This window comes from Corvus cornix, chromosome 2 (assembly GCF_000738735.6).
Source record: "Corvus cornix cornix isolate S_Up_H32 chromosome 2, ASM73873v5, whole genome shotgun sequence".
Lineage (NCBI taxonomy): Eukaryota > Metazoa > Chordata > Aves > Passeriformes > Corvidae > Corvus > Corvus cornix.
In genome coordinates, this window is record NC_046333.1 from 46,129,521 (window position 1) to 46,139,883 (window position 10,363).

Sequence of the window (10,363 nt, forward strand, 5' to 3'; positions counted from 1 at the left end):
TTATTTTTCTTTTTTTTTTGTTGGGCTGGTTGGTTTTCGGGGGGGGACAGGTGGTTTTGTTGGTCTGTTTTGTTTTTTGCTTTTCAGGCTCAAATTGCAGACATATGCACAACCAAAGGACTTCATGGATATTCTGCAGTTTCAGGGGGTTGCTGATCTCAGAGCGACTATTACTTTGGTTTTCTCGTATTAGAAACTACTGGTAAGGCTAACATTGGCATCTTGGGCTTTTAGGCAACGACTACAGAATAGTAATTGTGGGTCATGTCACTGAAGGAATAGTACATGGCAGAGTTGGTCATGGTAATTATTTATTACTCAGGGCTAGTGCTTGCCACCGCTTCTGCAGACAACCTGGGGACCACTCAAAACGTTCCTGCAGCTCTAGCTCCTGTGTTTTCCAGGCAGCCTGTCAAGCTGGTCTGCCATGTGAGACTGCCTTTGCTACTCTTTCCAATTCTCATGGTGCATAAGAAGTAGATTAAACTACACAAAATGATTTTGTGGCATAAATAATCACAGGTTTTGTTAGGACATTTTCAGAAGGCTGACAAAGAGATAAGGCAGTCTTCGAAGGGAAGCACTGGTGACCTTCAGAGTAAAGTTTCAGGAAGCATGCTTGCTGCAGAGAGCTTCTGAGATCCCTTGAGCTAGCAGAAATCAATTTCAGAAGAAACAGCAACCTTGGCAAGCCAGCAAATTCAACCATCTTTTCACCTGTACTCAAGATGGAAAATACTGGACAGGCACTAGGCTTCTTACTGATACTTACACACAACAGGCAGACCACTGGCACTGAAAGTACCTTTGAGAAGGGAAAGCAGCAAGAAATTTCCAGGCTAAACCACTTGCTGAATAGCACCTGTGTACTTTGCAAGTGACAGTTCCACTCAGTTGCAGAAGTGATGAGTGAAGATGTACATGTTGTGCACTCATAAACCATACACAGATCTTACTAGGTACACCAACACAGACAGATAAGCCACCCCGAGGTATTTTTCACATGATGCCAGTTACAAACAACACATCAGACAGCTGTAACTTCTAGAAACCAACAAGATGGGGGTTGAAAAGAGAGACTAAAGTCTCAGCATTTTGGAACACAGATTAAATTCCTAAGAAAAATATTAAATGCTGCTTCTGAAGGAAGGTTCAGACAATGTATGTCTTTCTTTGAAAAATGCGTGTTTCTGTCAGGAATTAAGTCTTTAAGTTGCCTTAAAAATAGTATCTTTCTCAAGGTATCTCTGTAATAACTAACTTTTACTTATCACAGGAAAAGAAGGGCTGGTGAAAGCCGTATCTTTGCTGCTGAGTAAGCAGAGCAAAAGTCAGCAAATACCATGCAGTCTTATCACTACATTTGTGTCTCTGTCTCTCAGATGCAGAGGCTGCCATCACCGGAACCCTTCCCTTCCTGACTCACCCACTGAAACATTTTGAATCTCACGTGCCAGAAACTACTCATTTTTTGCTCATTTCAAACTCTTAATTTATGATACAATTTTTGTCTGCTGCTTGAATTGCACTGCATGTTTTAGCTTGGCTTTTTTCCTGCTGCAGATTTCCTTATGCCATCAAAACATCTATTTTTGTGATGTGCTACCTGCTCCAATCCAGGAAGTGTCAGTGTTTGGACTTGGGCCCAGAGAGGAAAGTAAAGCAAAAGTGATAGTTTTGGCCACAGCCACAGAATTAGAAGTCTCAGTCTGATGACATGTGTCTGGGGAGATGGCTGGGAAAGACCTAGCACAGATACGGTCAAAAATAAAATGAACAGTTAAGTAGTAACATCTTGAGATAGATGGATCCTAAGTAGTCTGTATAACTGCAGCTCAAAACAGTGGGTAAGATAGGAAATATTGCAGTCAATACAGTGTGCCCACAAAGCATTTTGATCAACTCTCTGCAAACTGTTGTGTCTCTTGTGTCTTTTATGCCGACCAAGCCCATGAAGGATCATTACAACAGTGCAGCTGGATCAGATGTCCAGTCTTTCACACTATGGCAATTCACTCTTAGGGCTCTCTTCCTCTGAACAATGTATCAGATGGCCCATCACTGACACAAAATCCTACTGCTGTCACATCTGTGTAGCTGCATCCATACATTGCACTAGTTTGTGGGCTGGGTCTATCAACCATCAAATTAACCATTTAAGAACGTATTTACAGTGAATTTGACTGGGCAGTTTGCTTGTTCAACAGGCTTTGTTATCTTTCTAGATGCTACCCTGTGCCAGTGGCATGACAACAATATTTTGGAAATAAATAGCTTCAAAATAGTGTTAATTATTACTAAAGCAAGCAATTCGGAGAAACAAATGGCATTTGGCAGAAGAAACTTTTCATGAGACTGACCAGTAAGAAAAACAAGCTGAAAATCAGTGATTCATCCATATCCCTGGATTTTCTACTTCTCATTTGTTTTGTGCCTACTGAACATTAAGATGTGATTTTGGTTGCTTTCATCCCACTGCTGCACTATAACTTTAAAAGACTGAGATCAGCTTTTGTCCAACTCTTGGCACAGGAGGCTCATCTGTGACGTGGCAAACTTCTTTCCAAAGTCGTGAGAGAACAGCAGGAGGCATAACAAATACACAAAAATGGGAGGGAGAGAAGAAAAGCAGCACTTGGGCTTGACTGCTCTGCCATCACAGCCAAGTCAAAGAAGTTGCTGGTCAGCCTGGAACAAACACTGGTTGAAGATCAACATAAGAGAAGCAAAGGTAGAAAACTTAATGCTTGCAGGACAAGTATGGCTCACAGCTTGCTTTCACAGTGCCCAAACCCACGTGATGTTTTTCCAACAATGAATTCAAGCAGACCACTAAGTGGTCTGAACAACAACTTCTGCCTTCAGTAGGAGAAAGATTTCACACTCACAGAGCAGATGCTGCATAAATGAGCAGAATGCACAGATCTGTATGGCAAGCCCATGGGAAAACAGTGCATCAAGATGAAACTGGTTTGTGTTAAGTAACGCTTATTCCAAGTTCACTTAAATGTATTTACTTCAGGCCAAAAAAAAGCACAAACCAGTCTTTAAACAGAAAAAGTGTCAATTTATATGATCACTTTAACTAAAGCAGTTGAAACCTATACATTATGTATGGGTGTATTTGAAGGGCTACTTTGTGGTCTTACGGTTAAATCCATACTAAATGTCATTCACATGGCTGGTGGGATCTGATAACCACCAAGAGATCCTCTCTGGCTCTACTGGCTTGTAGAAACACAGCGATGTTGCAGGGACAATCACAATCCCAGGGCTCTGTGCGGATCGCTGAAGGAAACTGCAATCACGGCGCCTCAATGAAACCAACAGCCCAGATGAAGCAGGAACTGAAGGTACCATTTACCACACACCCCTGTAGCTGGAAAGCCCACAGAGGAAAGCCCCGCTGCAGGTATCCAGCCTACTCCTCACTGCCTGTAACTTTTCTGCAGAACTGACACAATTAGGTCACTAGTGCCACCAGAGATGTAAACAATCACTACTGAGGATGCATTCCCCTTTATAGGTGAGTTTCAAATCCTGCACCACATTACGTACAGGCAAGTGCTTTACATACTCAGAAAGAACTCTGTAAGGACAGTACTGTCCTTGACAGGGTCTGTGTTACTGTTCTAGCAGGAGAACAGGAAGGAGAATGAATGTTATTAACACTATTAACACCAACCTACCAGGGTTTGCATTAAACCCCAGTGATTCAGCTGCGGAAAGCTCACAAAAAAAAGACCTCAGCTGGGAGAGGATCTTGGATTTCTACTCTAAGGTTTAGCACTGTATTACACACCATCTTTTTCCCAGCCCGCAGGTCAAACAGATCTTCCAACTTGGCATATTCTGTGATTCATCTTCATCCACCCAGAGAGGGGGAGACAAAGGGCTCTCTCTCTTCTGGAATGAGTGATGTCTCCTCCTGTCTCCCCAACTCTAAGCAGTCATACCTGCAACCAGTGGCCAGACCGATCTAACAAATGCCACGTAGTCATAAATCCTTGGGGAGCACAACAACTCGTGTCTCAGCCATTAAACACCAGTCTCATTATTTCATATGTCTTCAGACATGTGAGGGTGTCTTTGGGCTGTGCAAGAGAGACAAGGCTGTTAGACTCAGCTGTTCTCAAAGCACGATTGCAATGACACTACGTGCCAGCGTGACTATTTATACACGAGTGCCTGGCACGTCAGAGGCTCTGGCATTATCAAGATGTTCTTCAGTGCCTGAGACTTGCAGATATGTCCCTTCTCCCCATAACTTGCAGATATGTCCCTTCTCCCCCAAAAGGTGCCACCTCACCTTTTCATATGTCATTAGTAGAAATTCATTTCTTCTGGGAAAAGCACACTACTCCTGGGAAAACAAAGCCTTCCCCTCGAGGAATACAACTGAAGATCTCATTAAAACAGAAGTTAAAGTTATGACTAATTTAAAACCACACATCACCATTACACAATTAAAACAATGAGACTATTAGAAGGCAAAACTTATAACCTGGTGACTGTTGCTGTACACAAGAAGCAGGGTAGGTGAGCAGTTAGGGCCTCCCTGAAGGAAAGGAGGAGCAGGAACTTGAAGGATGCGTTGGCAGCACACAAACAGAGGTCATGGTAAATTACTCATTGTCAATTCTACAGTAAAATAGATGCTTTACTACAGGAGTAGAACATTTGGCTTTGAAATGTAGTTTTAGCTGTAAGTGAGTGCATCTTTCTAGACATTTCTGCTGGAGAAGAAAAGGAGAGGAAATAATAATTTTCTTAAGCCACAAATCCTTTCAATATCAGGAAACAGGAATTCCTTCATACCACAAAAAAGCAGGCATGGGGGATAAATTGCTTCCTCATTTTGTGCACAAGAGTTACCAGAGAGAAGATCCATTATGAAATCATTGCTGGTTTACTTGTTCTCAAACAAATGGACCTCACTGGTGTGCATCGTGCCCCTCAGCTCTGTGACAATCTACAACCAGTAACATGAAGATGCTGGAGCAAAGAGAAACTCCCTTCAATCCAATCAAGGACTTCCTTTCGGGCCGGGCCCACAGGGTGATGCTTTTTGTAATGTTTTTTGCAAGGTTCATGTCTATTGATGAATTCACTTGCCATACTGGGAGACACTTTGACATAAGTCATGCTGAGGTGCCAGTGGGACAACGTGCAGTGCTGGTGTGCTGTGAACACCTTGAGCAACACCTGCACACCATCAATCCAGGGACATACCCTGTTTAACTGCAGACTTTCAGCAAAACAAAAGAAAACAACCAACAATGTAGTATGTATGTTTTTTATGTCTGTCACCTAAGTACTGAAGGAGTAAGTGCACCAGGGAGCAAGTCATGGCCAGCACAAAGCTGGCAGACAGTGTGGGCTCCTTTCTCTGCGGACAACAGGCCCAACAAAACCAGAAAGGAAATTGAAACCAGGAGCCCTGAGGACATTTAAGGGTTCTGTGAAGAAATTTCACTAATTAGACCTTGAGAAGAAAAATACAGGTTTGAACTTCTCCAAGTTGAAAGAGGATCCCTGGAGGAACACTATGGAAACTGCAGAACCATTTGTGATTTCATCATCGGATTATGTTCCATTAAAACTCCTGCTGTTCTGCCTGGTCTACAGGAATCTGGACAAGTAGGATTCAGACAGCTAAACTTAGATGTTCAGTGTCTTCACGAATGCTCACAAAGTGTCCTACTTACTCTTCAGCTACTGCTCAAGAAGAGGGTGGATCAACTGTAGGTCATGTGCCAGCCTCATACAAGTATCTTGGATCCCTCTAGACAGTCACCTTGAAAGGCACCCCAGTCACACACATCAGGCAATTGACCCGTGCCCAAACTGCTGGATGCTGCACAGGCAGCACGTTGGTCCTACATGCAGTGCAGAGGGATTGCTCAGGAGACCCTGCTCCTTCTGCAACACCTCCCACCACAAGGGTTTGTCTGTGCCAGGGCTGCTGCGAGTGGTTTCAGCTCCAAGCTGTCTTTGCAGTCTCTCTGCTTCTTCTTTCCCTCCCACAGATGCTTGATTTTAGGAGTACAGAGAGCTGTTGACCAAGTGTGTGATTCAGTTGGAGCTTCTGCCAACAAGGAAATCGTGATGGCAGTCTGCTTTCTGTAGGCGGAGGGATCACTCCTGCAGCCACCAGTGAAGTGGATGACAAGCTTTTTCTTTTTGCCTTCCTGTCCTTCAGTGTCTATATACAAAACATGAATGTTTTGTAAACAGACTAATCAAGAATTCTTCTGGGTTTGTTCTTTTCCCTCCAATCTGGGGAAGAAGAATGCTTACTAAAGGTGTTTCTATTCTTAAGATCTGTGTAGAGATTTAGCAAGCAATGATACAAAGATCCAGGGCCAAACACTATGCAGCAAACTTGAGCATGTAGCTCCCTGTAGGCATGATGCATGATTTGCTTCTCTATTCCAAGACTTATCTTGCCAAGAAGTCAGGAAATTCCTGTAGGACACATAGCTGTGCTTTTCTTTTTGTATTTTTATCAGAAGAACAAAAAAGTTGCTGAGGGTTTCTTTTATTTTTTTAGATTATAAAAATATGCAAAATGTTTAATAAGAAAGAAAAAACACAATATCCTAAACTATTGAGTTCTCTTTTACTTCTCTGTTTACAAAAGCCAAAACCTTATGCATAGTACACAGCACATGCATAGAAATAAGATCTGTGTGACACATTGCAGAGATACGTTACATCAAAGTTGTCACCTATCTTATACCACCTACCTACTCTCAGAAAGCAAGAAACACCCCCAGCAGTCCATGCTGCTGAGTAAATGTTCACAACTTTTTTGCTTTGTGGTTTATCACAGTGTGGGTTTTGTTCTTTTGGGTTTTTTGTTTGCATTTGCTTTCTAAATCAACCTGCCAGAGGAGCGCTTCCTTCTTTCACATGGAGAAGTTACAAAATTGCATGATACAAGCAGAGACAGTTGCAGTTGCCTGAAACTATGACAATTAAGAAACATACTGAGCAAAAATTGACTAAAATGAGGCCACAAGACTGATTCAGCCCTTTATGGCCGCAAAGGCCGCAACTTCTGCATTGGCACCCTTGACAGTATCTCTCATTCCCCAGCAGAAGGGTGGGCAGAGGGGAACACCACACTGAAGCCTGTGCCTGACCAGCAGGCTCAGCCCAGCAGGCCAAAGGCAACGCTGCCCTGTGGCAGGGGCCATAAGCTGCCAGGGGAAGGAGGGAGGGAGGCATCAAGGAAAGGTGCTCTACAGTTGCTTAGCTAGGTATGTTCAAACTGATGTCTGCCATGGCCTTTGGGTGGAAAAAGCTATTCTGTGAGAGATCCATGTGCAGCAACAGCGGCAGTAAGGGCTCTAAAATTTCTGTGAACAGGGCCTTCACCCTTATGATGTTCTGTTCCTCATCTGTTCAGTGGTAGCACTGAAACACCTTGCATCAGTCACATCACCAGTCCTGGCTCGATGGTTACAGTCCACCAAGAGGTCACTTCATGTCTGCCAACTGATGGTTTGATTCAATGCTCTGCTTGCTCTTATGCCTGAGAATTGCTCAGTTTGACCCAAATCCTCAGTAGTTTTTGCTCAGTATGGCAGAGTGCTTGGGAAGGGAAATCTCAGGACACTCGGAGCCTCGGCACAGCAGAGCACCACTCATGTGCGACCTGTATGCTGCACCTACGCTAAAAGCATCTCATCACTGTGGGCATGCAGAGATCACAGAATTAGCTCAAGCAGCTACACCAGGGCTGGCTAACCTCCAGAACAGCTGTTCTTCAGGAGTTAATGTGGGAAATCACAGCTGTTTTGCAATGCTACAGGAGCACAAAACCTTAGTAGTAACATTTTTGAAATATTTTCCTCCTTTTATAAAAAATAATTAAATGTAACTATTTTCCTAATAAAATTGAAAATTTTCATCATCATCATCTATAATAAAGGTAGAGTATTTCTGTGAATACAACCATGGTATACCAATGCAAGACCTTAAATTCATTAAAAGGTAAACACTCATTAGATTCAACACAAAATATACATTATAAGCAAGAGATTTCTGGATTTCAAGGCAAGCATCATAAATAATACCCTAGGCTGAGTCAGGCATAATTATTATTTGCATTTTCTACACAAAGAAAACGTTGGTATTTCCACTTTTCTAAAGGAAGTCCAGTATTGTGTCATTCAGGAAAGCCCTGTCTTGCATTACTTTCAGTTTCAGTTGTCCCTAGCACAAATAGGAAAACCTTTCCCCTCACTTGAGCCATTTCTGTCAATGTGAGAAGCAGGATGGGCAATGAAAACTCCAGTTGCAGTTTCCCTTGGGAAATGTGTGATGTGGGCACGTGCCAGGTGGGAGCCTCAAACACACCCGAGTGGGCCAGACCCTGATCCTCAAGAGCTTGGCTCCACATTTCCATCTGCCTTTATCCCTTGGACACTGCTAGCAGAATTAGGCAATATTTACTTAGAATTGCCATATCCTTGAAGGACTGTGAGAACACCCAGCCAGTTGTCCTGATCTGATGGCAACTGTGTCTCTAGGGGGGTGATCCCAGCAAGTGTGAGATGAGCAGCAAACACAGGTGCCTCAAGGTAAAGCACTGGCAGCTGCCCCCATGCCTCTGTGCCCAACTCCAGAACATGACCCAAGGCAAACCCAGCAACCCTCAGTCACTGGAACTTCCTTTGGTTTATAAATCAGTTAGTTTTAATTGCATACTGTGTTTTCATAGGCTGTCTTCATACGTACCTAAACATTTCTCATGCTGCTTAACTTAGATAACACAGAATTTTAAAATAACATAAGGCAGTCTCCTGACTAACAGAATAGTCCATCGAATACGATGCATTTAATACAAAAACATGCTATGATATCCATTATATATTTGTATAAATACACTGTATGCTATATAATGTACATACACAACAACAACATGTGTATATATACAGACAGAGCTTTTGTACATCCCTGTGATCTTCAGATCACAGTTGCCAAAGGCGATGGATTTGCTATAGCAAAACAAAAAGGAGTGGGCCAAAACAAGATTAGTAGTTGCTTAAACCGAATTTTCTCCCTGCCCGGCGTTAATCATTGCTAAGAGCAGTCACCGCGCCGTAAACCGCGGCGGAGCCCTCTACCAAAGATCAGGGGGAAAAACACACTCCAAAGGGCCGGGAGGAGCCCGGCGACAGGGCTGGCTGCTGGGCCAGGGCTCCCGAGCCGCTCCTGAAGCGCGGCCGATGCCACCGAGCGCGGGCAGCGCCCCTCCGTGCCCCGCAGCCCGGGCAGGGCGGCCCGCACCCCTCGCCCGGCGCTCCCGGCGCCACACACGGATACAGCCCCGGCAGCCCGCCCCGCCGGCCCGCCGCGGCCGCCCCGGTGGTCCCCGGTTGTCCGGAGGGTCTGACTCCCCCGCTCCCAATCCCGCTCCCAATCCCGCTCCCAATCCCGCTGCCCCACAGCTCACCCCCGCCGCCGCCGCCGCTCCCGCCGCCGCCAGCGCCCGGCAGAAGCCGGCGCGTCACCGGCGGCGGGAGGGGCCGCGCTCCCCGCCCCGCCCGGCCCCTGGAGCCCCAGAGGTGCACAGAATGGCTTTCCCCGAGCAGAGGGTTTGTCAGCCTCAGCCGCTTGGGAGCGGGAGGAGGCTGAGCGCTAGGGCTGCGCCCATGGAGCGGAGCGGGGATGGAGGTGTCCTGTGACCTGCGTCCTGATCAAATCTGCATCCTGATCAAATCAGCGTCCCGTGGTTGCGTCACCTTGACTGAGTTGGGCTCTTTGGTGTTTGCAACATGTAACACCTCACTTGCAGGCGCCCGATGTGCTTGATGAGATTGCACCCTATGCACGCATCCTGCTCAGACTGAAAAAGCACAGGTTTTACTGGGAGTCTTTTAGAAGCCTTTTAGTTAAGAAGGGGGAAAAGAAATTAAAATTATCCTAGAGTTTTACAAGAAATGACACGGGAGTTAATGCTGTGGTTTAGTTGACAAGGTGTTGATAGGTCAAAGCTTGAATTTGATGATCTTGGAAGTCTTCTCCAACCTAAAGGTTCTGTTATTCTGTGATTGATAAAATCCATCAGCTAGTTTTTAAAAGGTGAATGAAATATCTCCTGAAGGTTTATTTTCAGCTTTACTTGGTTTCTCAGGAAATCTAAGTTCTTTGTTTCCTTACTGGCTAGATATTTAAGTTCCAAGAGGGATTTGAAATACGGGATTAATGTTGTGTGCCATCACTTGGATATTTTCGTCGTAATAGTGTGGTAACTTTATGCCACAACTCTGGAACCTTGGATTCCTGGGTTTTGGAATCTGTCTTCTGAAAAAGAGCTTGGCAAGCTAAAGGAAATAATTTATCTGTGACA

General features: G+C 44.6%; 1 protein-coding gene across 1 annotated transcript in view; it reads right to left on the reverse strand.

The window, feature by feature from the left end:
- Positions 1 to 9,499, reverse strand: part of SNX10 (sorting nexin 10) — a 35,383-nt gene extending 25,884 nt beyond the window's left edge. Inside the window, exon 1 of the mRNA XM_039549560.1 lies at positions 9,467 to 9,499. The gene's annotated coding sequence lies outside the window, so the exon portion shown is untranslated. The remainder of the gene's footprint in view (positions 1 to 9,466) is intronic.
- Between the last annotated feature and the right edge of the window lie 864 nt (positions 9,500 to 10,363).